This window comes from Dasypus novemcinctus, chromosome X (genome assembly GCF_030445035.2).
Source record: "Dasypus novemcinctus isolate mDasNov1 chromosome X, mDasNov1.1.hap2, whole genome shotgun sequence".
NCBI lineage: Eukaryota > Metazoa > Chordata > Mammalia > Cingulata > Dasypodidae > Dasypus > Dasypus novemcinctus.
In genome coordinates, this window is record NC_080704.1 from 128908905 (window position 1) to 128932580 (window position 23676).

Genomic DNA, 23676 nt, shown 5'->3' on the forward strand with positions numbered 1-23676 from the left:
GTACAAATGAGTTTTTAATGGCTGAGATTTCAAAGTGTGTCAGAAGGTCATTCCAGAGGTTATGCTTATACAAGTCTCAGCAGGATCTCATTGACTGCCACAATAAACAGTGCCTTAATAGTGCAGCTCCTGAGGGCTCTAGAGATACCCAGAAACTATAAGCAGGGACAACAGTTCAGGAATTCAGCATCCTGTCATTGGGACTTACTTTGGAATTTATGCTGCCCAGTGTAACAGAGTTAGACTCATTTATATGTTCTTTACACATGGCTTTTCTGCCCCTTTTATTTGAACCTGTAATTCACACTATACTTGATAAATATATGTTCCAGAGACTTAAGTCTTTGGGTTGTCCATGTGCCAGTTGAGCCATGAATTTCAGCAGAGTTGCAACACCTACTCTCCAGTTCATTGGTCTCACCCAGGACAACTAACAAGGAGATGATGATGGACAATACCCATCCCAAGGAACAGAGTGTCTTTAACTAAGAGAAAGAGAGCTCCATCCATCTGCCCCATGGGATCTAAGCCCCCTCTCAATTAGAAGCAAAGCATGCATCACCATCCCCAAACCCTCAAGATTGGGGAATGAACAATAGACTAAAGAAGACATTATTTTTCTACTATAGATTTATTATTATTCTAGTAATGGAAGAACTCTTATCATTGATGTAAAGGCAGTGGCCTCCAGAGGTTCTGAGGGGTGGCTTTAAATACCATCTATAAACTCTGGCCTCCAAAATTTCTATCTCCAGACTTAACCCCTCATCACAGCTCTATCCTCCTATAATCAACTGCCTACTCGACATGTCCACTTAACAGTGAATATCAAACTCTTGATTCCTCCAACATTCACTCCTTCCCCCAGCTTTCCCCATCTCAGTAAATGCCACTACCCTGATGCTCAGACTAAAACCTAGGAGTCATTGATTCCTCTCTATCCCTGACATGCTACATCAAATCCAACAGTAACTAGACCTTCAACATATTTCTGTGGTCCCACAATTTCCTGCTTTGCTTGAGCCACTGTTTACTTTTTCCTGGTTTACTGTAATAAACCTTCTACCTGGTCTCCTTGCTGCCATCTTTGCCTCCCTTTTCTCCACACAGCAGTCACGTCAGTCATGGCAGCCCCCCACTCAAAACCCCTCAGTGACTTCCCATCGCTCTCAGAGTAAAATCTGAGCTCTTTACCAAGGACCTTACATGATCTGGTCCCATCACCATGGCCTCCTGACAGCCAATCCTGCTAACCTTCCACTCTCTCCTTCCACTCCAGGCTCATTGGCCTTCTTGCTGATACCTTACACATCAAGGCCCTGGCAATCTCAGGTCTTTGCATTTCTGCTCCTTCTGCCTGGAGGGCTCTTTACTCAGCTATTTACAAAGCTGGCTCCTTTAAAGTATTCAAAGTCTCAGCTCAAATGTCACTTCCACAGAAAAAACTTCCTGGATCATCTGAATTAAAGCACCCCCTCATTTCTCCCTCATCACCTTACCCTTCATTAACATCTTCATAGCACTCATCACTACCTGAAATTATGTAATATGCTAATTTGATGACTTGTTTCTTGTCTGTCTACTAGAATAAAAATTTCAAGAGGGCAGGGACCATGTCTATTTTGCCCACTTCTCTATCTCCCAACTTAAACCTACAATAGTACCTAGCACATAGTAGACACTCAATAAATATTTGATGAACAAGTGCAAAAATTCAATAAAGGAAGGAGAAGCAATCTGTGAACCATCTTAGTGGTCAGAAATTTCTTAGGGGAAACGGACTTGGCCCAGTGGTTAGGGCGTCCGTCTACCACATGGGAGGCCCGCGGTTCAAACCCCAGGCCTCCTTGACCCGTGTGGAGCTGGCCCATGCGCAGTGCTGATGCGCGCAAGGAGTGCCCTGCCACTCAGGGGTGTCCCCTGCGTAGGGGAGCCGCTCAGCACGAAAGAAAGTGCAGCCTGCCCAGGAATGGCGCCACCCACGCTTCCCGTGCCACTGACGACAACAGAAACGGACAAAGCAACAGGACAAAGAAACAAGACACAGCAAATAGACACAGAGAACAGACAACTTGGGGAGGGGGGGAATTAAATAAATAAATAAATCTTAAAAAAAAAAAAAAGAAATTTCTTAGAAGCAGAGGCATGCTATAGGAGGTAAAGGAAGACTTGCCCTGGGTGAACAAATCCCTTGTTTCCCAACTTAGCAGGCCTGCCTTCCCTCCCAGCAAGATGAGCTCTACCCTTGGGTTATTCACCTGTGCAAGACCAAGTACTCTTTGGATCCCTCCTATCTTTGATGCATAGAGGCCATTCTGCAGTTTCCTAGCCAGATGAACTCTAGATGTGGACCCCATTCAGCGGGGCCAGACCTTGACCCTCACAGAGGAGGTGCTTTCAGGGGCAGAACCCATCTCTTTTTAATTTACAGTAGCCACCACTTCTCCCCCTTTTCCCTCAGTTGGACCTTATTAAACAGAGATTTGCTTCCCAAGCTTTGCTTTCTCATAGAGGCATCATTGTATTTCTTTCATATGTCTCATTATGGCTAATAGAAGTTTACCATGAATTTGTGCCTTAATTATACTAGGGCTTATTAATAGCAACCTTGGGGCTGCCTATTCTGGTCTGTACTTTTATTTATGATAATCAGCAAATAGTCCTGTCACCTCATCGGTATCTCACAAAAAGTCATAGTGCTCTTTCTAAAATACCAGAATGACCATGAACTTCCCCTGCTGGAACTCACTCACCAACTTTCTGTTGCCTATAGGATAAAAGCCAAGTTCTTAACATTGGGAGCCCTCCACAAGCTGGTGCTCCCTGTCCCCTCCAGTCTCCAAGCAGTCCACCTCCATTCACATCCTCATACTCTGGCATCCCAGAATCACTGGCCATTTCCCTAAACACACCATCTTTCACATTCTCTGTGTTCTGCATAGGCTGTCTAGTTCATCAGGAACATTGTGCCCCCAGTCTCTACATCCTTGAAATCCTACACATTCAAGACCCAGTTCAAAGGTTACCACCCCCACCCCCATGATCTCAGCCCTTTGCACATACCTCTGTCATAGCTGATTTCACTTTGAGGACAGGGACCACATTTTGCTTATCCAGGTATCAACAGCATTTAGCACAATACCAGGCACACAGAAGGTGCTTACTATACATGTTTTATGGATGGATGAATGTGGGAGTTGTGGGGGAAGGGAGTTGCAGTGGCAAATCGGGGTTTGGGGAGTGAGGGGTCCCTGCTTTTACATATATAGAACAATCTGCTGCCCACTATCTGTAAAGGATTCCTTTGTATGAAGCCCCATGAAAAACTAGCAAGCTGAGTAAGGAATGAGGAAATACAAGTATTTCTCCAGTAAACGATGAGGGGCCTCCAGAACCACTTCCAAAGAACATAAACAGTCATATGAAAGTCTGGCCCAGCAGAGATAAAAAGTTTGATTATCAAGTCATTATTAAAATGTTTGCTTGCTCTCGCTGGGCCAACCCCAAATGCTTATACCCCAAAGCTGTACTTTTTTTTCATCCTCAGGCTGTCTGATTTGAGGGCTGAACAAGGACTATAGGGGAAAAAAGAAAGGAGAAAAAGCCCTGTGTTCCAAGGTTGTTGAAATGTTTCAACCACAGTCTGATTCAGGTTCAAGGTCTCAGATTACTGCCTGACAGCTCTGCTGGCTTCCCAGAATGGGGAATGCTAATGGAAAGCATCTGGCCTCATGTTTTAAAAAATAATGTAATAGGATGAAATGCTTTTCATAGTCTGTGGTACTCCAAAGTCTAAGATGGTCCCCACAGTTGTCTCCTGGTGTGCATGCCCTGTATGATCCCCTCCCCTTGAGTGGGCAGGGCTGACCTAATCAGGTGAGCCCTTTTCAAAGAGGGTCTAGAGGTCAGAGATAGAAAATGTCAGAGAGATTCAAAGCTGTAGTAGAAGCTCTCCTCAAGACCTTGAAGGGGCAAACTACCATGTTGTGGAGAGGGCTATGTAGCAGGGAATGTCAGGCAGCCTCTAGTAACTGAGAAAGACCCTCAGTTGACAGCTTCAAGAAAGCAGGGACCTTAGCCCTACAACCTCAAGGAACTGAGTTCTGCCAGTAACCAGTTGGTTTAGAAGAGGACCCACAAAACTCAGATGAGACGTTGGCCCTGGCTGATCCTTAACTGCAGCCTTATGAGATCCTAAGCAGAAGGCACATGGAAACTGAGAGATGATATATTTGTGTTGTTGTTAGCCAATAAGTTTGTGGTCATTTGCTATATAACAATATAAAACTAATACAGAGTTCTACAGTCCACATCTTTAATTGAAGAAGAAGCTAAAAGCGGGATAGGTCTGGAGCCATGGAAGCTACAACACAGAACTGCATGCAGAAGCCCATGATGGAACTGTTTTCTCCCTTCTCCCAGGCCACCCCACCACAAACACTTCTTTGTGAAGAGCATAAATTTTTCCTTTCTCAAATGAGTTGTCAGCTGGACAGGTTAGACCCTGCCGAAATGACAGAATGGGCAAAAGCCCCTAGAAGGATCACCTTGTGAGATGGCTTTCCCTACCCCCAAGAAAATGTCTCCAACCCTTTTCAAACTATTGCTACACTGTGTCCTCAACCAAGGGTGTGTATATCCACCAATCAGTGGAGGAAGAACCTTGGAGTTCATCAGTCAGGAACATGGGGGCAGGGGAACTGACTGCCTCCCTCCTTGGAACTGCTCAGCTAGAGGCAATGTCTGATGCTAGGATGCCAACTCACTGAGGAACCTGGTCCCCTCCCTGAAAGGAAAATATCAGAAAAGGTCCCCTTTTTAATTTTTAAATAAGCTAATTTTAAATAATTTTTAAATATTAATTTTTAAATAAGCTAATCTCCACGATGACAGTGATCACCCTCCCTTCTTTTCCTTGCACGAAGTCGGCAGGAGGGCTCCAGAAGTTCATCCAGCTCCTGACGTCCAGCCCTTGGGCATGCCACCAAGGAGACAGCTGCCCCTCGGACCATACAATGAGCTCCAAAAAGCCCTACTCCATCAGCCCTCTGGGAGTCAGGATGGCTCTCATGTGGACAAAATCACCCCACTGATTGACAGAGTTCAATGAGGGTGGTAGGGGTTTGATACCAAATTCCACCCAGGATCCAACTACTTCCATGCAAAATCAGGGCTTTCCAAGTTAACATGACTGGCATTTTCCCAGAAGCCAAGAACAGCATTGGCTCTTAGCCACTTGGGGACCCACTAGTTGGCCCTAGTACTGCTTTTTCCTAGTGCTTCTAGGAGCACTCTCATTTCTGTGGCAATATATCCTACTACTAAGAGAAGAAACCAGCAGTAAAGATCCACTCCTTATCTTAGAGAAGCAGTTGCAACAGCCACAACAGCTAGAGCTTCTCCTCCTTCTTCTCTTCTTGCTCCTTCTCATCCTCTTTTTCCTTCTTTGCCTTTTCTTCCTCCAGCGATTCTAAGAGCTCCTCAACTTTGCCTTCAGTTCTGCCTTCCCCTTCTCCTAGCTGCTCCCTACCCTCAGAGCAAACCAGTAAAAGCTTAGAAAAACCCACCTCACCCTACCCCTCATACCTTAGATGCTCAGGGGTGGGATTTACGAATGTGAGGAACTTGGCATAAAAGGGTCTTTCTTCTATCACTCTAGTGGCCTCAAAGCCTAGCTGATGGGGAGTCCTATGCTGTCCCGTCAATCCACACATCCTATGATTAAAGGCTCTATTGCATAATCAGGAGCAAGGTCTAAATCCTACTTCAGGCAGAGCCTGGCCATGCATATAAGCAGAGTAGGTATAATTAATATTATACAATTAGAACAATTATCAATAAAAGTACTGAGTCCTTACTCTGTGCCAGGCAGGTGCTGTGACAAGTGATTTTACATGCATTATCTCATTAAATCCTCACAATAGCCCTCTGAGGTAGGGATTATTATTTTATTTTTTATCATTTTCATCCCTGTATCCCAGATGAAGAAACTGAGATGCATAGAAATTAGCTAATCTATACAAGGCCATACAAGTAGCAAGTAAATAGAGCTAGGACTCAAACCTAGTTCTGGCTGATCTCAGAGTCCATGATTTTAATCACTACATGTGTCTCCCCACTAACAGTTCTTGGCAAAATCTGGTGAGCGTTAAACAAATGCCAATTCATTCCTGCCCGGAAGATTCTCCCCTACTGGTCTGTCACAGGACTTGCAATTAGGATAACTGGCCAGGCATTATCAGCCCCTAACATCTTTGGAGAGATTCATTGATCATTTTAACAAATATTAAATAATTGAGTCCTACCAAAAATGGGTCACTGAATGTATATTGCGATGAAGAATCCTAACTTAAAGGGGCTAGGTCTGCAGCATGGAGACCCTCAGGTGGCGAGGCTGAAGTGGAGTACAAGCATGGGAAGCAGGAAAACACAAGGGCACTGGGTGACTCAAAAAAGGAGCCAGAATTGAGTCACGCAGCCCTGGGATGGATTTCATAGCTTTAAGTGTTTGTCCAGTGTCAGGAGTTCTGTTCCCCAACTCTCCTCAAGCTCTCAAGTCCTTTCCAAGAAGAGTGTGTCTGAAGATTTTAATTGTATTATTTCTTCGTTGTGGTTGCTGTTGTTACCACTCCTAGCCGTCAATAATACATCAGTTGGAGGAAAGGGGGTGAAAAATCTTCAAAGAGGAAAAAAGGCAAAAGAAGAAAAGGGTTACAGGATATGTATTTTGTATAGCTTGTTGGATTCTGTGGGATCTGACACTGTTTCCTGGCCTTAGAATTTAAAAGGCACCAAGGAGAGGAGACACCTGTAGTCACTTCCTGCCTGTGAGAGGCAGGGAACATAATGGAGGAAGGAGAAACCGGACCTCAAGAATGTGCCCCCAATCCAAGCTGAATTATCTGTGTCTTTTGTGAAGGCAACTTGTAACTTTCTGGTTTCATCTTAAAGCTCTATTTTGAGGAATCCCTTTGGGCCACAGGGTTGGGAGGGTGGCAATTTCATGATAAATAGCCCTTCTTCCCAGTTCTGCGGTGAAATAGAGTGGTCTCTGATTGACTTGTGTCCTGAAAGGGAGGGAATGAGCACAAATAGGGGTGCTGCTCCTGATCCCAAAGAGCACGCTCCCACAGAAATAAAAATGCCTTCAAGAATGTGAGGGCCTTGGCCATTCTTAGGCAAGGCGATATCTGAGAGCCTTCAAAATACCAGATTTTCTTAGCTCCTAACCCCACAGGCAACCCTGCAGCTGGGCAAAGAGACACAGCTGCCTACCTGGAGTTGTGGGAAGAGATATTCAAGTGTTTTCTGGATCCCAGGTCTTTCCCTTCACACCAGCCACATCATTGCCCTCTTCTTTTACCTGGCCTAAAATGTCCACCAATTCAAATCATACCCCTTAAGCCAGACAACACAATCAAAATATTATTTCCCAGGGCTTCTTTCTTTAGTACCCAAAAGTCTTTATACACACCAAATATGTGCTCAGATGTTTTTGGTGCTATGGAAGTAGTGACAAAATAAAATAGTTGACATTTACTGAACATTTAATAGGTACAGACACTATTCAAAGTATTCAGCATATATTATTTCATTTACTCATCAGAGCAATGCTATGAGGTAATTTGTATTTATTCTTACCCTTGTGGATGAGGAAACAGAGGCTAAGAACATGCCCAGGGTCCCACAGCAAATACATAGTGAAAGCATGATTTGGCCTAGACAGTTTGAGGCAGAGCCCACATGTGCTACACTAAAATAACCCACTTCCTGATGATGGAGAAAAGAGTATATATGAATAATTGGAGAATGGTGTTAGATCAGGGTAGGAGCCTGAAGGCATGGGTTCTGATTCTGCCCTTCCAACAAATTATCCTTGTAGTCTTGCCCAAGCCATAGCCTTTCCCTGGCCTCAGTCCTTACATCTGCAATGTGAGGAGGTGATACAAATAATCACTGGGTTCCCTTATCATCTTTTATGGTAAGGATCCTCGGGGTTAAACTCTACAATTTTGAGTATACATAGGAGGGGTCCGTAGGCCCCAAGAGTTACAGAAAAGAGAGTCGGAGTGTACATTGCTTGCATGTGTGGTAGAGGGGGCCAGAGGACAGAAATGGGGTAGAGGACCAAGGTTAAGCCAGAGAAGAGTGTCCGAAATACATCTCAATACCAGGTTTGGAGAGATTTGGGTGGGATAGGAAACACTAAGGCAAAGTCAGAATGCCAGAGAGCTAGATGTAAATGGGGTCAAAGAACAAGGGAAGATAGACATTGTCCATCATAATCTCCTTATTAGTTATCCTGGGTGAGTCCAATGAACTGGAGAGAAGGTACTGCAACTCTGTTGAGATTCAGGTCTCAACCGGCTCATGAACAGACCAAAGATTTAAATCTCTGGGATGTATATTTAACAACTATAGTGCTAATTACAGGTTCAGATAAAAAGGACAGAAGAGCTATGTGTAGGGAAACTACTCTGCTACACTGGGAAGCATAAATTCCAGAGTGAGGCCCACTGACAGGACACCAAATTCCTGAGCTTGTCTGCCCTGCTTAAAGTGTCTGGATGTCTCTAGAGCCCTCAAGAGCCCCTATATTTTTAATGTAACATCTATGTAATCTAAAGCTTCTTTTAAAATAAAAAATATTTTAAAACACATTAAGAAAAAAATAAAGAACAATGGAGAGAGAAAGTGAAGGTGAATAGCAGATAGGAGAATTGGGGAATGGGAGGCAGTCTAGCCACAGGAGCCACGAGGGTGCTTTTATGAGTTCCTGTATTTAAAACAGCAAAAGGGACTAAAAGGGGGCTGGAGAGAGGAGGCCAACCTTAAGATGAGAAATCTGCTGGCAGACAAGTTTGTTGATGGCTTGAGCACTGAGGTACCGAGAGTCAGCATAGATGAGTTGGGGATGGGGTCAGGGACAGCAGATGATAGCCATAAACCCTGGATGACCAGGAAGAGCCTGAGGACTCTGGCCTGGAGGGATGTGCTTGGGCAATGAAGCATCAGGGGTGGCACCAGATTTATTTATGTCCCTTTTGCCCAGGGTCAACTCTGCTTTCACACCTGACTTTGTACCTCCTTAGTCCAGTGCCTAGAACAGAAGGTAGAAGTTTCTAGAGCAATTACTGGCAGGCCACAGGAAGAAGACTCCAGGGCGAGGGTCACCAGATAATAATGGATTGGAAAATGAGGTGCCCCAGGGCCTGAGCCTGTATAGGACACCAAGAGGGCAGAGAAAGAGACCACCTGAAAGAGGGACAAGTGCTTAAATGGAAGTGGGAGGTGGCTGTCACCTCCCAAGCTGCACACTCTTCTGCTGACCCCTTGAGGGTGAAAGGAAAGCACAGCCGGCATCTCTTTTCTTTCTAGATACATCACCCATTGTAGCAGTTTGGCCAACCAAGGCCCAGCAGGCAACCAAGACACACCTCTGCATTGCAGGCATTTAGGCACTTTGCAAGTGGGGAGTATTCCAGTGTTCCAGACAATCAGTTACTTTGTTTCAAGCAACTTTCTTATCCTGGAGCTGAGGTACCAACTGACTTTCTCCTCCTGGATTTCAGTAGGAGTTGAGGTCTCTTCACAAAAGCTTAGTTCATAAGGCAGCAGGTCCAAAATGGTATTCTTAGAGACACTGGCTATGGCTCTGATTCTGCAGTATCCTACCAGTTGGCTTAGGTGAAACTGGGCAAGAATAGTAGGGAAGTATCCTGGGGACGATCAGGTTTCTCAGAGGACTGCAGTCTCAGTCCATCCTAAAAGGGTTTGGAATTTTGAAGTGGAAGAACAAATAACATTGAACAGTGATTTCCCACGTAAGCTTTAGAGTCAGAGTTGACCTGCATTCAAATCACAGCTTATTACCTATGCAGCAAGTCACTTAATTGCTTTACATGAGCTTCTGTGTAACAGTGCTTATCTTATAGAATTGTTATGAAGAATTAATAAGATAATGCATGAAAAACAGTACAGTGTCTGGTACATAGTAAGTTGCTCAATGCTTCAATATGTGTTTATCAGTTGTAACAAATGTACCACACTAATGAAAAATGTTGTTAATGAGGGAAAATGTGGGAGGAGGAGGGGTGAGACATATGGGAATCCCCTATATTTTTTATGTAACATTTATGTAATCTGAAGCTTCTTTAAAAATTAAAAAATTAAGAATAAAAAAATAAAAAAACTACTACTAAAGATACCGGCACTGGTGTGAGTAAAGGGTTGGAGGAGGAAAACGTAATCATTAGTTTGCATAACAATTATTGCATTCCTTGACCCTTACTCCCAGGGGTTCTGGTTCTTCGGTAGGTGGTCCTAACACTAGGCTTTAAGGAAATGCTGCTGTAAATCATGTTTGTTACCAGGCATGGCTGGAACAGAAAGAGTGATTTAGGAAGCATAAGAAATGGATGGCAGGGCAAGGGCAGTGACAAAAAAACAAGATGAAAGGTATTGTTTTAGTTTCCTTGGCTGCTGAAGCAAATATAATGCAGTGGGTGAGATCAAACAATAGGAATTTATTTGCTCAAGGCTAAGAAAAAGTCCAAATCAAGTCATTATCAAGGCAATGCTTTCTTTCTGGGTCTGACAGCTGGTGATCCTTGGTCCTGGTATCCTCTGTCTCATGGCAATGCACATGGCAGCCTCTCTTGGCCTCTCTGTTCTTTCCTGGGTTTGAGTGAATTTCACTTCTTGCTCTCTGTGGCTTTCTTTCTCTGCATCCGAATTTCATTCCACTTATAAAGGTCTCCTGTCATAGGATTAAGACTCATCCTGATTGGACTGGGCCACACCTTAACTGAAGTAACCTCATCCAAAGGTCCTATTTACAATGGGTTCACACACACAGAATGGATTAAGTTTAAGAACGTATTTTTCTGGGGTACATGCAGCTCCAAACCACCTACCCCCCTACCCCCCACCTAATGGTCTTTCTACATGCACAATACATTCATTCAATTGTAATATCCTAAATCTTTAAGGCATTTCAGAAGCAATGCTAAGAACAAAGTCTCATCGAAGTTGGTTACAGGCATGACCTGTCCTGGGGCACAATTATCTACTTTCAATACACAATGGAGGGAAAGGCATAGCATAAACATTTCATTCCCATAGGGAGAAACTGGAAGGAAAATAGGGGTCACAGGTCCCAAACAATTCCAAAACCCAACAGGGAAAACTCCATTAGATTTCAAGTTCTGAGAGATCAATGTCTTGTCCTCTGGGCCTGATGAAGTGGCAATTCCATCCCTTCAGAGTGCTTGCACAGTAGCCATACTCTCCCCAAACACTGGGGTGAAGGTTCCACCCTTTCCAGTATCGGGATGATGGACAGGCTGTCTGTGAATTCCAGGGCACAGGCAGCACCCTCTCTGAGCACTGGGTGGCAGCATTCTTCCTGAACAGCAGGGTGGAAGATGTGAACCCTCCAAGCACAGGATGGGCCTGCTCTCTTGGCCCAATGAGATGTCCTTGGTCCAGACCTCAGATTCCATGGTTCTGCTCTTAAAGTCATTTTTCCTACAGTTTGTTTCTTCCTTTCAGTCCAGACTGGAAGTGGTTCCACTGATAAAAATCTTACAAAAAAACTTGTTGGCTTTGCTTGTAGTTCACAGGGGTCCAAATTATCAGACAAAAGGACTTTCTACAGATCCTTCCTGGATAACTCCACTTCTAGTCCTGACTTCCAAGTAAATTGGTGACTGGTTCCATGTTCAGTTAAACCCTCATGTGAAGCCCTATCCTCTAAGGACTCACTTTCTGAAAGGTCAGAGAGTTCCCTGATATAGCCACTTCTGTCCCTAATCTCAGAGCATACTATCTGGATAGGCTCAGAACTTTCCAAACCATCAATTTCTGGTTTCTTTGTGCTCAGGAGTTCAGTTCTCAGCTTATCCCTTTCCTGGTTGCAAGGAGAAACTAGGCTGCACTTTCCATACTTAGCTTGAAAATCTCCTCAACTAAATACCTAAGTTCATTGCTTTCAAGTTCTGCCTTCTATCTGACATTGGAACTCGATTTCACTAAGTTCTCTGCCACTTTAAGATGAGGATTGCCTTTCAGTCATCATTTTTTCTAAGACCTCATCAGAAGTATGAGGTACTTTTGGCATCCATTTTTTCTATGAACAATCTCTTCAAAGTAATCTAGTCATTTCAGCACCTCACAATTCTTCCAGCCTCTACCCATTAGCCAATTCCAAAACCATTTCCATATTTTTGGTATTTGCAATAGCAGCAGCCTACTCTCCTGGTACTAAAATCTGTATTAGTTAGGGTTCTCTAGGGAAAACAAACTGAGAGGCAATATGTGTGTGTGTGTGTATATATATATATAAAATGAGATTTAAAAAATAAGTATTGGCTTATGTGATGGTGGGGATGAGCAAGTCCAAATTCCATTGGGCAGGCCACAGTTGGGAACTCCAGTGAAGATTTTCGATGAATTCTCCAAGAGAAGCTGTCTGGCATTAGTAGAGATGGAAATTCTACCTTCTCTTCCATTCAGTCCATCTATCCTGATTGGGATGGGCTACACGTTAACTGAAGCTAACTTCAACAAAAGTTCCTACTTATAATGAGTTCACACCCATAGGAATGGATTAGATTTTAGAACATGTTTTCCCAAGGTTTATATAGCTTCAAACCACCACAATGATTCACTGAATCTTTTTAAGCTCCCAGTTCACCCCTAAAGAGGTCAGATCTTGTAGAGAACCACTATAAACCGTGATTGAGTCTGTCTACGGGTACCCATATTTCAGAGCAGGTCCTTCAGAATCCTGTCAATATTTTCAGGAAACGATCCTACTTTCAGATGGTTTAGCAACTTAAGCTATTTTTTCCATTAAAAAAAATACACAGAGATACAGAAGATTTAGCTTAAAATTCTACACTTTTTTTTTTAAGCCATACCTGGAGCCTTTATTTTTTTGTCTTTATTTATTTTTTAATGTTACATTAAAAAAATATTAGGTCCCCATATACCCCCCACCCTCCTCCCCCCACTCCTCCCCCCATAACAACCTCCTCCATCATCATGAGACATTCATTGCACTTGGTGAATACATCTCTGAGCACCGCTGCACCTCATGGTCAATGGTCCACACCATAGCCCACACTCTCCCACAGTCCACCCAGTGGGCCATGGGAGGACATACAATGTCTGGTAACTGTCCCTGCAGTACCACCCAGGACAACTCCAAGTCCCAAAAACTTTCTTGTTTCCTCTCCTTCAAAAGAGATTTCTTAAAAACATTTTGAAATCAGGAGTTCATCCCTCTTGGACAACTACCTCATCCCCAGAGTTTCTTCTTCCTTCAAACCTGAATAAGCCAACATAAGCCATTTCTGCATGAAATAAAGTCTTTGGACTGTTGGCAATTGGCTTCTGGAACCATAGGGACAAAAGAAATCAATATCCACCACATATAAAAGTAAAAGCATGTCCTTCAAAAATAGGGGATAGAGGTTTACTGTGGACTTTTCCGTACCTCCTTTCCTTAAAGGGCTTCTGAAGACCCTTCTAACTGTCACAAATCAATAGTGAACCAATGCAGAAACCTCTCTTCATATGCTTATGGAAAACTCAAGAGAGGTAGACTTTTCCTGCCCTTTCTACTGGGCTCTGCTCAAAACATGAGTGGGCAGAGGAGCCTGGGCTCTCAGGAGCCTTTCTTTTATCCCAACACCCATGAGTCTCAGAAGAGTTACCCTTTGACTCACTTTCCTCTCCATTTTTCCAAGACAGTTGGACTTAGGGAAAGGAGAAATTTGAATGCAGTAAGGAACAGGGAGTAACATAACCCTCAGCTTGCAGGATGGGATTAGTCCTTGGCCCATAAAGTCCACAGGACAGAAAATAAGCGATGATACTGAAATAATAGATAATAGGAGATGTAAAAATGCAACATAACTTTGTCAAACTTTAGTAGCAATATTTTCTGAAATACAGTACGTATCTCCTTGTTCTTTTTTTTTTACCCATATGTTGACTTTCTCATGTCTGCATCACTTCTTTTTTCCCTCTTGTTTCCATCCCTCATTTCAACCATTGCCCTCACATATTTTAGTAGATAACTGAATTATATTGTTATAATTGTGTTTGTAACAAGGAATATAACTGTAAACGCTCAAATGAGATGAGTAAAATATTTTGTTTCTATTTTTTAAAAATTAAGTTGCTTTAACAATATAGGGCCCTTTGTTAATTTTTTTTCCTGTTGAGTCTTGGCTGTAACAGATGAAACAACTTCTCTTCCATATCAGTCTCTGAGCTTTTTGAGGACCAGAAACCCAAACTAATGAAGATCCTGACAAGCTGTGGGACCTTTGACAAGTTATAGAATCTTTTCATGCCTCAATTTCCTGACCTATAAAATGAGCATAATAGTAGAACCTATACCAGGGTTGTTGTGCAGGTTAAATGAAAAGTGTTTAGAATGTTGCCTGGCATGTGGAAGTGCTCCACAAATGTTACCTATTAGTATTATTATTGTTAAGCAAATTAGAAGTATAGTAGATGTATATCATCTCAATCAGAAAGGGACCATCAGTACCAAGGATTGATGCTCACTCTCCTCTTCCATTCATAGGAATCAATGTCAAGGTTGAGTACTTACAGCCGAGATCAGAAATAGCACCAAAGAATCATCACCCCACCTGCCTCCCCAAATTCTCTTGATGGCCTCTGTGTCCAGGAGACACAAGGACAAAGTGAGTGGCACTCTACAGGGCAGTCAGTGACATCACACCAATAACTGAGCAACAGCTATTGAAATGGCAATGTGGCTTTAATATTTGGTTTGACCTTAAGTGGTGGACATGGTCTAGGTACTATGAACCTCACCAGGTTCCCCAAACTATACTCATGCAAGGCCTGTGCCATTCTCAATGGTGCCTCATTCAGAGATGCCTTCTAGAGTGGCTCGAGCTCATACTGATCTTTTCCTTCTTGAATTTCCTCCTGCTCTAATCCTCTATAACATACACTTTAACACTTAATTTAAAACAATTACATGGTGTCTGATTTTAGGGTTGCTCCAGCCACTCCACAGGCATCTAAGACCCATACTTAAAGTTTCTCTAAGCCTGTTCTGAGGACAGAATTTGGGAGAAGGAAGTAGGTGGGATGAAGGAGGTGTAGATTCCATAATATCATGTCTTTTGTAATTCTCTTAATTCTCTGATCCAACAGTGTTTTGTGTTTTTTTTAGCAGAACTGCCTTTGTAACAGAAGGAAATCCAGCAACATGACCTTCTGAGGAAAAAGCATAGCACAGCTGAAAAAGGTTAGGCTATAGAGTTGGGCAAACCTAGGTTTGTATCCTATTACTAGCTGTGTGATTTTGGCCAAGTCATCGAACTGTTCAAAACCTAAATCTTCTTATCTTTTAAATGAGGCTAATAATAGTATCTTTACTATGAGAACTCATTCATTTAATAACTGTTTAGGGAAACAGACTTGGCCCAGTGGTTAGGGCGACCGTCTACCATATGGGAGGTCCGCGGTTCAAACCCTGGGCCTCCTTGACCCGTGTGGAGCTGGCCCATGCGCAGTGCTGATGCGCGCAAGGAGTGCCGTGCCACGCAGAAGAAAGTGCAGCCTGCCCAGGAATGGCGCCGCCCGCACTTCCCGTGCTGCTGACGACAACAGAAGCAGACAAAGAAACAAGACGCAGCAAATAGACACAGAGAACAGACAACCGGGGGAGGAGGGGGGAATTAAATAAATCTTTAAAAAATAATAATAATAACTGTTTAATGAGCACCTACTATATGTCAAGGAGAGATGAGAACAGCGATCAAGAAAGAGAAGGGCCTGCTGTCACAGATGATTTGATAAATAACTCATCTAAGGCAATACATGTTAACTACTATTATTATTGCTCTCCCTTCTCCAAAGGAAGGTTCTTCCTCCTATGGTGTTAATGAGGTACGTCCACTGATCTTCTTCTAGTTCCCCAAAAGTAGGGGCTGAAACTTACTGCAGTTATCCATATGCAGTTATCCATATGCTCTCCAGGAGCCCCTTGATGACCAGTAGGTTTGTAAAATAGCTGTCTGCATTGAAGGCTTTGTGAGAGCAAAGCCAACTGTATGTAATCTGTGCCCTTAGCTCATTAGCCACCACTGGATTAACCATCCACAAATACGGCTTGAGTTTAAATTCCAGACCCCTGAGAAACCTACTGTCCCCAGAAAACTTCTCTCTGGATTCACAGGGTTGGGCGACTTCTTTGGGAGAACTCCCCAGCCCTGGCAAGGCTGCTCAGGTTCCTCATTAACACGGTATTTGTGATTAACCCAGAGTTCCAGGCTTTGTCCTTCACCTTGCCTGTCCCTAGACAGTTCAGACTACTCTTTTGGATATGGCAGTGACATAGCAAGGAGGAGAACCTTTCCCCCCTTCCCTTTTCTCAATAAAGGACTGAAGAGTTTTCCCATGCCAATAGCAAAACTTTCACTTCCTCTTTCCATCTCAGAGGAAGGAGTACATATGAGCTTTACCTGTGAATGTCAGAGCTAAAGAATGTGAAGACTCCCCAATTCCTTTCAGCTGGGAACCCCTCCCAGACTCCTTGCGGTTCCCCTTTCTGATCTTATATCCCAAATACCTTTCTTTCCTTGGCCTTTCCATCAAGTTCTGACTTTATTTGAAGGAGGGAAGAGGGGAGGGTATTGGCCTCTTCTGGAAATCCTAACTGTTTTCCAGAGTCTCTCAGCTGTTTTGTGGAGAGGCAGAAGAGGCTATTGGCTCTCTAACAGCAGGGACTATAGCCAACTGGTAGACTAGGATAAGTGAAGGCTAGAGACATCAGAAACCTAGGCTTTGATTGATAAACAAAGTGCAGTTCAAGGAGTCTATTGGGCTTGCAAGCCTGTACTTGGGTACAAATATTGAATGAGACCAACCCCTGCAAGAAAATTATACAGCAGTTCATACACATAAAATCCAAGCCCATTTTCTCTTATAGAACGACAGTGATTACATTTTAATGATCCACAGTGACCTCTATTCTTCTATAAACCAACAACAGAAATGGGATCATGACCAATGAATCAGTCAATGGTTGTCTCTGTTTATCAGCTTTAGGTGTTTAGTGAACACATGTGCCTGCCAATTACTTAATTTAATCCATATAGCAACCCTGTGAGATTGGAATCATTATCTCCATATTACAGAGGAAGAAACTAAGGTGCAGAAAAGTTAAGTCATTGACAGCTAGTAAATAGCATTGTGAGGTTTAAAACCCATGTCTGACACCAAATCCCCATGCGTTTCCCACTACATTATGGTGTAAAGTAATTTCAGCGTGTATAGGTATGTAGTAGTACCTTTCAGTCCAGACACTGTGCTGGGTAGCTGTGCCTCAAACAATACTGCCTTCAGTGGCACACTATAAGCTGCTGTGAGAGGACCTCTTCTCTCCCCTTGGGCTAGATGCCTTGCTCATTTGTTAGCAGACTGGAACCCAGATAGTTCACACACTGCTCTGGTTCCCCAACCCCAAACACGGAGCTTCGATATGCATCCTTAAAGTGGTGCTTGGGCCCTCCTGTCACACTACTGGCTGCATGACAGAGAGAGGAGGACCCAACACTGTGAAGAGCTCCTGACTTCCTGCTGCTCTCCTGTACAACTTCCCCAATTCGGACCCTCTCATTCTGATTTTTGGACAGTTTGACCAAGGAGGCCCTTTGCACTGAATCTGAAAGAAAGCACTGCTGGACATAAACTCATAGCATAAAACTTACACCTAGAGAGCGCTTTGTATACTTCAAAGAACTTCCACGTCCATTTGACCCAAAGATTCTGTGACACCGACAGATAGGGTAGTGGCATTATTGTGATTATCATTTTTATTATTCCCATTTTACAGATGAGAAAACCAAGGTCTAAAGAGGCATGGTAACATGCCTCATGGTAATGCTTGTGAGGGCTCAAATTTAGGGTCCTGCCTCCGAAGTGGCCTTCAAATTATATTCTAGGGGAAGTCTTATTTTTAAGCCCAGGAGAAACCCTATTTACATGATGACAATTACTATACAACCATAAATCTCTGGCAATAATTGCTAACTTCTCTCAAATGCTTACTGTGCTGGGCACTGTGCTACGTGCCCTATTTCTCATGCATTATTCTATTTGATATTCATAGCCCTCTGAGAAGGTCCCATTATTACCTCCATTTAATAGATAAAGAAACTGAGGCTTAGAAAGCTTAGATGACATACTCAAGACCATAAAGCTAGGAAGTGGTAGATCATGGATGCAAACCCAGGACTGTAAAAGGTCCTAGATTAGGTAGAGGGTTTTGTGAGGGTTCTTTCTGCTTTCCTTGGTTACTTTCAAGTTTAGGGTAATAATCTAAGAGGGGCTGAAAGACCAAGATTTCAATAATTGGGAGTGTATTTGCATTATTCACTTGAATTATTTACATATTCTGTAACTACAATACTTTGTTCATATAACTTCAACTCAAAATAATGGCAGAAGGTGTTTTGTTGTTTTGTTATTTTTGTTGTTTCTGTCTAATTTATAGAGAAAACACCAATAAAAAAGGATCCAGCGTTATTGCCACCACCAGCCCCCAAGAAACAACCTGGACTGTCTGACCCCAGAACTATGCTCCACTAGACTATAGTGCCTCTAGAGTTTAGTCCAATATATGGAAGCCACTAGCCACATGAGGCTATTTAAATTTAAATTAATTTAAATGAAATAAAATTTAAAATTCAGGTCTCCAATAGTACTAGCCAAACTACCAAGGGCTCAATAGCCACACGTGGCTGGCGGCTATTGTATTGAACAGTGCAGATAGAGAACATTTGATCAACACAGAGACTTCTAATAGACAGCACTGATCTAGACACTCTTCAGGTTGGTCCTCCTCAGACTTCTGTTTGGTAAATGGTATTTGTTTAAGGCAAGGTTTCTTAACCTCAGCACTATGGACATTTTGGACTGGGTAATTCTTTATTGTGGGGGGCTGCCCTGTATATTGTAGGATGCTTAGCAGCATCCTTGGGATCTGCCAACTAGAAGTCAGGAGCACAGTCCCTTAGTTGTGACAATCAGAAATGTTTAAAGACATTGCCAAATGTCCCCTGGGAAGCAAAACTGCCCTCAGTTGAGAATCACTGAATTAAGGCTAGTATATATACTTGAAGTAATCAAATGGCAAGTCTTTTTTTAAACAATTGAAACTTTGAACTAACTCAGCTTGACCTTGTGAAAGCAAGCCGATTCACTGAAACTCTTCTTTTAGTGAATTATAAAGTTTATAGCAATTTTTATTAGGCAGGTGGTTTTAATGCGCACTGAAGATTCCAGGAAAGAATAAATTCATTCAAATCAGCAGCAGAGCAAGACTGAAGATGCCAAGAAGGGATTATACCCACATTCCAAAGTAGTAAGCATTAAGTGAAATAATTCACAGGTTAAATTACTAAACTGAGAAGAGCTATACAAATGTAAGCCTTTCTTTTATTTGATGGTGACTCCAAAGAAAACTCAGGAAAACAATGAGAGCAAGCTTCATGCTTTTCTCATGTATCTGCTCAAAATATGAAACTAAACCAAGTTCCAATGAGTCTTAAGTGATCTGAAGAGTCAAGACAGTCAATAAAATAGTCAAATCCCAAACGAATAAAAAAAAGGGATTACTATAATGTACTGCACTATTAGTTATTCAAATTTGCTATACATAACCATAACTATGAAACTGTGAAGGATAAGAAATAAATTGGTTTAAAAGGTGTAAAGATGTTAAATTAAAAAAATGAATTATGATATCACAGGACCACATTATATATTACATTTTGGCTACTGATTTCCAGAAATAACAAACAACAAAAAAATTGTGCTACTTGAGAAATTGGTGAAAGAATCTCAAAAATGATAAAGTTGGCACAACAGAAAATGGCTTTCAAAGGATTCAAAAGCAACCATTAAAAACATTCCCACATAAAATGCTGAAATTTTGGTTACTGATTAAGTAATATACTTTTCCACATTTTTAATATATTCCCAAGGAAACCAAACCTCCCTACAAAAAATGGAGCATTAGAATGCTGCTAAAAACAGAAGGAACTCAGTCAACTACATCTTCAGAGAACTCTCCAAATGCTTTAAAAACCATTCTCTCCTACATGATTTTTTCCCAAATAGTTAAGTATTTCAGCTATGTTTTAAATAGTCAAAAGAAACAAACTTTTGGTAAACTGGTCATATTGAAAATACGTTATTCAAGAAATTGGGGGCTAGACTTTCTGCTCTGCACCCCTACCCCCACCCATTAGGTAAGTGCCTGCCACTTTGTCTGCACCTCTCTGCTGCTGCTCTCAGAAATGGAAAGTACATGAGGCAGATTCTACAGGGTGAATGCACATTAGCAAGATGCAATACCCAGACTGCGCTCCTTGCCAGAGAACTGGAGTTAACACCGTTCTTCTAAAACTGGGGGGGGAGAAGAAGGGAGGAAGAGAAGTGAAGTGCCACAGAGACCTCTAATGGCCAAATTAATCGTGCTTTATTACAGTGAGGAATGGAAGTTGGGTAGAGCAGACTGAGAAGCTGCAGCTACCCATTTTGGATGCTTTCTGGCAGCCTATATTTGCCTTCCCCAACTAGCAGTTCACATAGAGCTCACGTGGGAGCAATACGTTGTCATTATCATCTCCCCCAGTCATGGCCTTCATCACCTTCTTCCTCCCAAAGCATTCACTTTCAATCTCTCTGTCATCTGGTCCTATAGCGAGTTACACAGAGAAAGTCTTCTTGTCTCCACATCATCTATTCAAGGCCAAAGGCTGAGGGTACAGCAGCAAGGTAAGCCCTGGAATGGGGGTGTTTAAATAGTTTCTAGGACACTTTTATACAGGGATCAGCAGCCTTTCAAGAGTCCATGCCCACTCACCATGTGCAGTGGTACCCGATCTGGAGGATGAAGCAGATGGGGGCAGCCAGTCTGTCCACACCCCCATGCCCGAGTCACCTCTCCTTAGCACCCCAGATGGATTGCTACTAAAAATCATATGGAATATCCCTGTGGGCCTGTTGCCAAGTCCCTGTCTATACAGTGCTTTTCCATGATGGGAGAGAGTTGCAGGGGCCAGGTGAACCCATGCATCCCTCAACTGTTGGAAACCTACAATTACCGAGTTGACTTTCAAGTTCTGATTCTAGGTTGTAATAGCTGGGGGGAGAAGAAAAGGGTTTGTTTTATGAATGAAAATGGAAAATACTCATGTATCCTTGCACACCCATCAATCAACCATATGACTAAATCCATTTTGCTTAATGTCTTCTTCCTGTGTGCTTGAAATGAACACACATACGCACATTCAACATCCAAAAACAACACTGCAGGCACACACGGAGAATATACAGCTTGGAGCTGGAGCTAAGGCAGCACCAAGTAACTGGAGACTGTATATTGCACAGCGTGAAACAAATTGAGACAATTAAGACAATTCAGAAATCGAACTTGATTTCCTCTCCTCATCCCAATTCCTTTCTTTCCATTCCTCTCTCTTCCTTCCTCTCTTCTCTTTCTGGCCTCTTGGTCTCAACTCCTCCACTGCCACCTCTATATTTATATCTCACTACAAGATCCCAGCTGTGCTGGCTGCTGACTGGTGCAAAAACAAACTGTTTTGGTGTAATCAAAACGCCACATTATTTAACTGAATCACAGGGAAAGTTATGTTAATGGTGTTCTAGTCAGTGGAATCAAGACTTGTAAAATCTAGGTTTGTGAGATGCTTTATTGTGCTAGTTGGAACCTTTAGGTTCGCCCCAGTCTCTCTCCCTAGCTTATCTGTGATATAAACATCCTCCTCCTGAGGGCCTTACTCAGATTCTTGGGCCATTTCCTACAAACTCTTTCAAAGCCAAGGCTGCAGGAGTGCCGCAAAGCACTCTTGCACCTTGAGGGCGGGAATCACGATGTGCACGAAAGAAAACCCCGGGAAAAAGTAGATATTTGCTGATCAATCACTGCAGCTCAGCAGTTTTCCCTTTCGGGCTTCTCTTCTTGCCTTTGCAAGTAAATTAATCAACAACTGCAGGCAGCGGCAGAATACATCCCGCCGTCTGGTCCTGGCCCGTCGCTCCCCGGAGCTCAGGTGAGCCAGGTAGGGGCGGCGGCGGGAAGCAGAGAAAGGCTGAAAAGCAGAAAAGCCTCGCAGCGACTGACCGCCCCGCACTGCCCTACGCAGGGTTGACCTATCTCGGCCTCCCGACCCGCCTCCCCTCCCCAGGCTACCCCAAGCCCGCCCGCTCCCCTCTCCCCGCACCCGCCCCGCCAGCGGCACCCCTGCCGCCCAGCATTCCCACGCACTCGCACCCTCACGCACACCTGCGCGAGTTCCCACCGAAGCTCACTGCTCCCAAGTGGCGTACACGCTAGGGCGCGAGCGAGGTGGACCCCCAGACGCGGCACGCGCCCCGCTGCCCAACTCCGGGTGGCTCTTCGTTGTTCTTTTTCGCGTCGAGCTCCCCGCTGGGAGGGTGGATGGGAGGATGGATGGGAGGGTGGATGGGAGGATGGATGGGAGGGTGGATGGGAGGATGGATGGGAGGGTGGATGGGAGGGTAGGGGGCCCTGCACCTCCGGCCGGCGCTCTGCCACCCTCCGCTCTTCGTTCTAGTTGGAGCAGGACGATTCCTCCCGCCACTTACTGTGAAGTTTTCAGGCAACCGTAAACACCAGCCATGGTGCTTCTGAGGGAGCCACTGCCTCTACACCCCAAGCGCCCACACGCACGCAGCCCCAAACCAGCCGGCAGATGTAATAATCAGGCAGTTAAAAGTTTCTTCTCCGAGGCCTATCGCTGTCTTCGGATCCAAAAAGGGTTGGGCTTATCCTTACATGGTTAGGGATTGTTAACGCCCCCTTTTCCACTGCCTCCCACACTCTGCAACCACTGCATCCTAAATGCAAAATGCCAGATACTCTTTCTTAGCCTGCTTGTATCCCTGCAGGGCTAGTGAATGTGAGGAGTGGTTTGTAGGGGAGACCCTAAGAAGACAGTAGAGGCTTCTTATCAGGGAGGAGCAGGGAAGGATACTCAACAGCTTTGGAAGGCAATGTAAGTAAGTCACTTTCAGGCATTTTATACAGTGCAGGCTAGAGCTAGCCGCTGGAGGGGAGAGGTAGAAGAGGGAAACTGAAGCAGAAAGGGAATTTAAACAGCATAGTTGCAAGCATTCTCACTTCAGTCTGAACACTGTTTGTGACTTGTTCAGTCCTAAGGTAAAACAGATGAACTCCTAGGGCCGTGGACAGAAAAAAAGCAATAGTTACTTAGAGTTGTGAACTCTCACCCTGCTCCTTCCCCTTGAGCTGAAAGTCCCTACCAAAGATGGTGTATACAGGGTGGATCCCAGTTTTTAATGTAGCTTGCATTACATAGATTCGGAGATACTGAAGAACCGATTCTGTCAGCAAAAAAAAACAAACAAAAGAACTAGAGAGAGAGAGCAAAAATGTGACAGAATGCCGGCATCTTTCCCAATCTTGGTTTAATTTCTCGGGTGTCCTGGCCCTGGCATCTGAGACAAAGAGGTTTTCAGTATTTTGAGTTTTCAGGTGTGTAGTGGGAGTGTGAAAGCAAAGCAAATAAAGATGCAGGCTTTTGACTTTTTAAAATTACTTTGAGAAAT

At 43.5% G+C, this 23676-nt stretch overlaps 1 protein-coding gene across 1 annotated transcript in view; it reads right to left on the reverse strand.

The window, feature by feature from the left end:
• Positions 1-22830, reverse strand: part of KIAA1210 (KIAA1210 ortholog) — a 95251-nt gene extending 72421 nt beyond the window's left edge. The window contains exon 1 of the mRNA XM_058290971.2: positions 22693-22830. The gene's annotated coding sequence lies outside the window, so the exon portion shown is untranslated. The remainder of the gene's footprint in view (positions 1-22692) is intronic.
• Between the last annotated feature and the right edge of the window lie 846 nt (positions 22831-23676).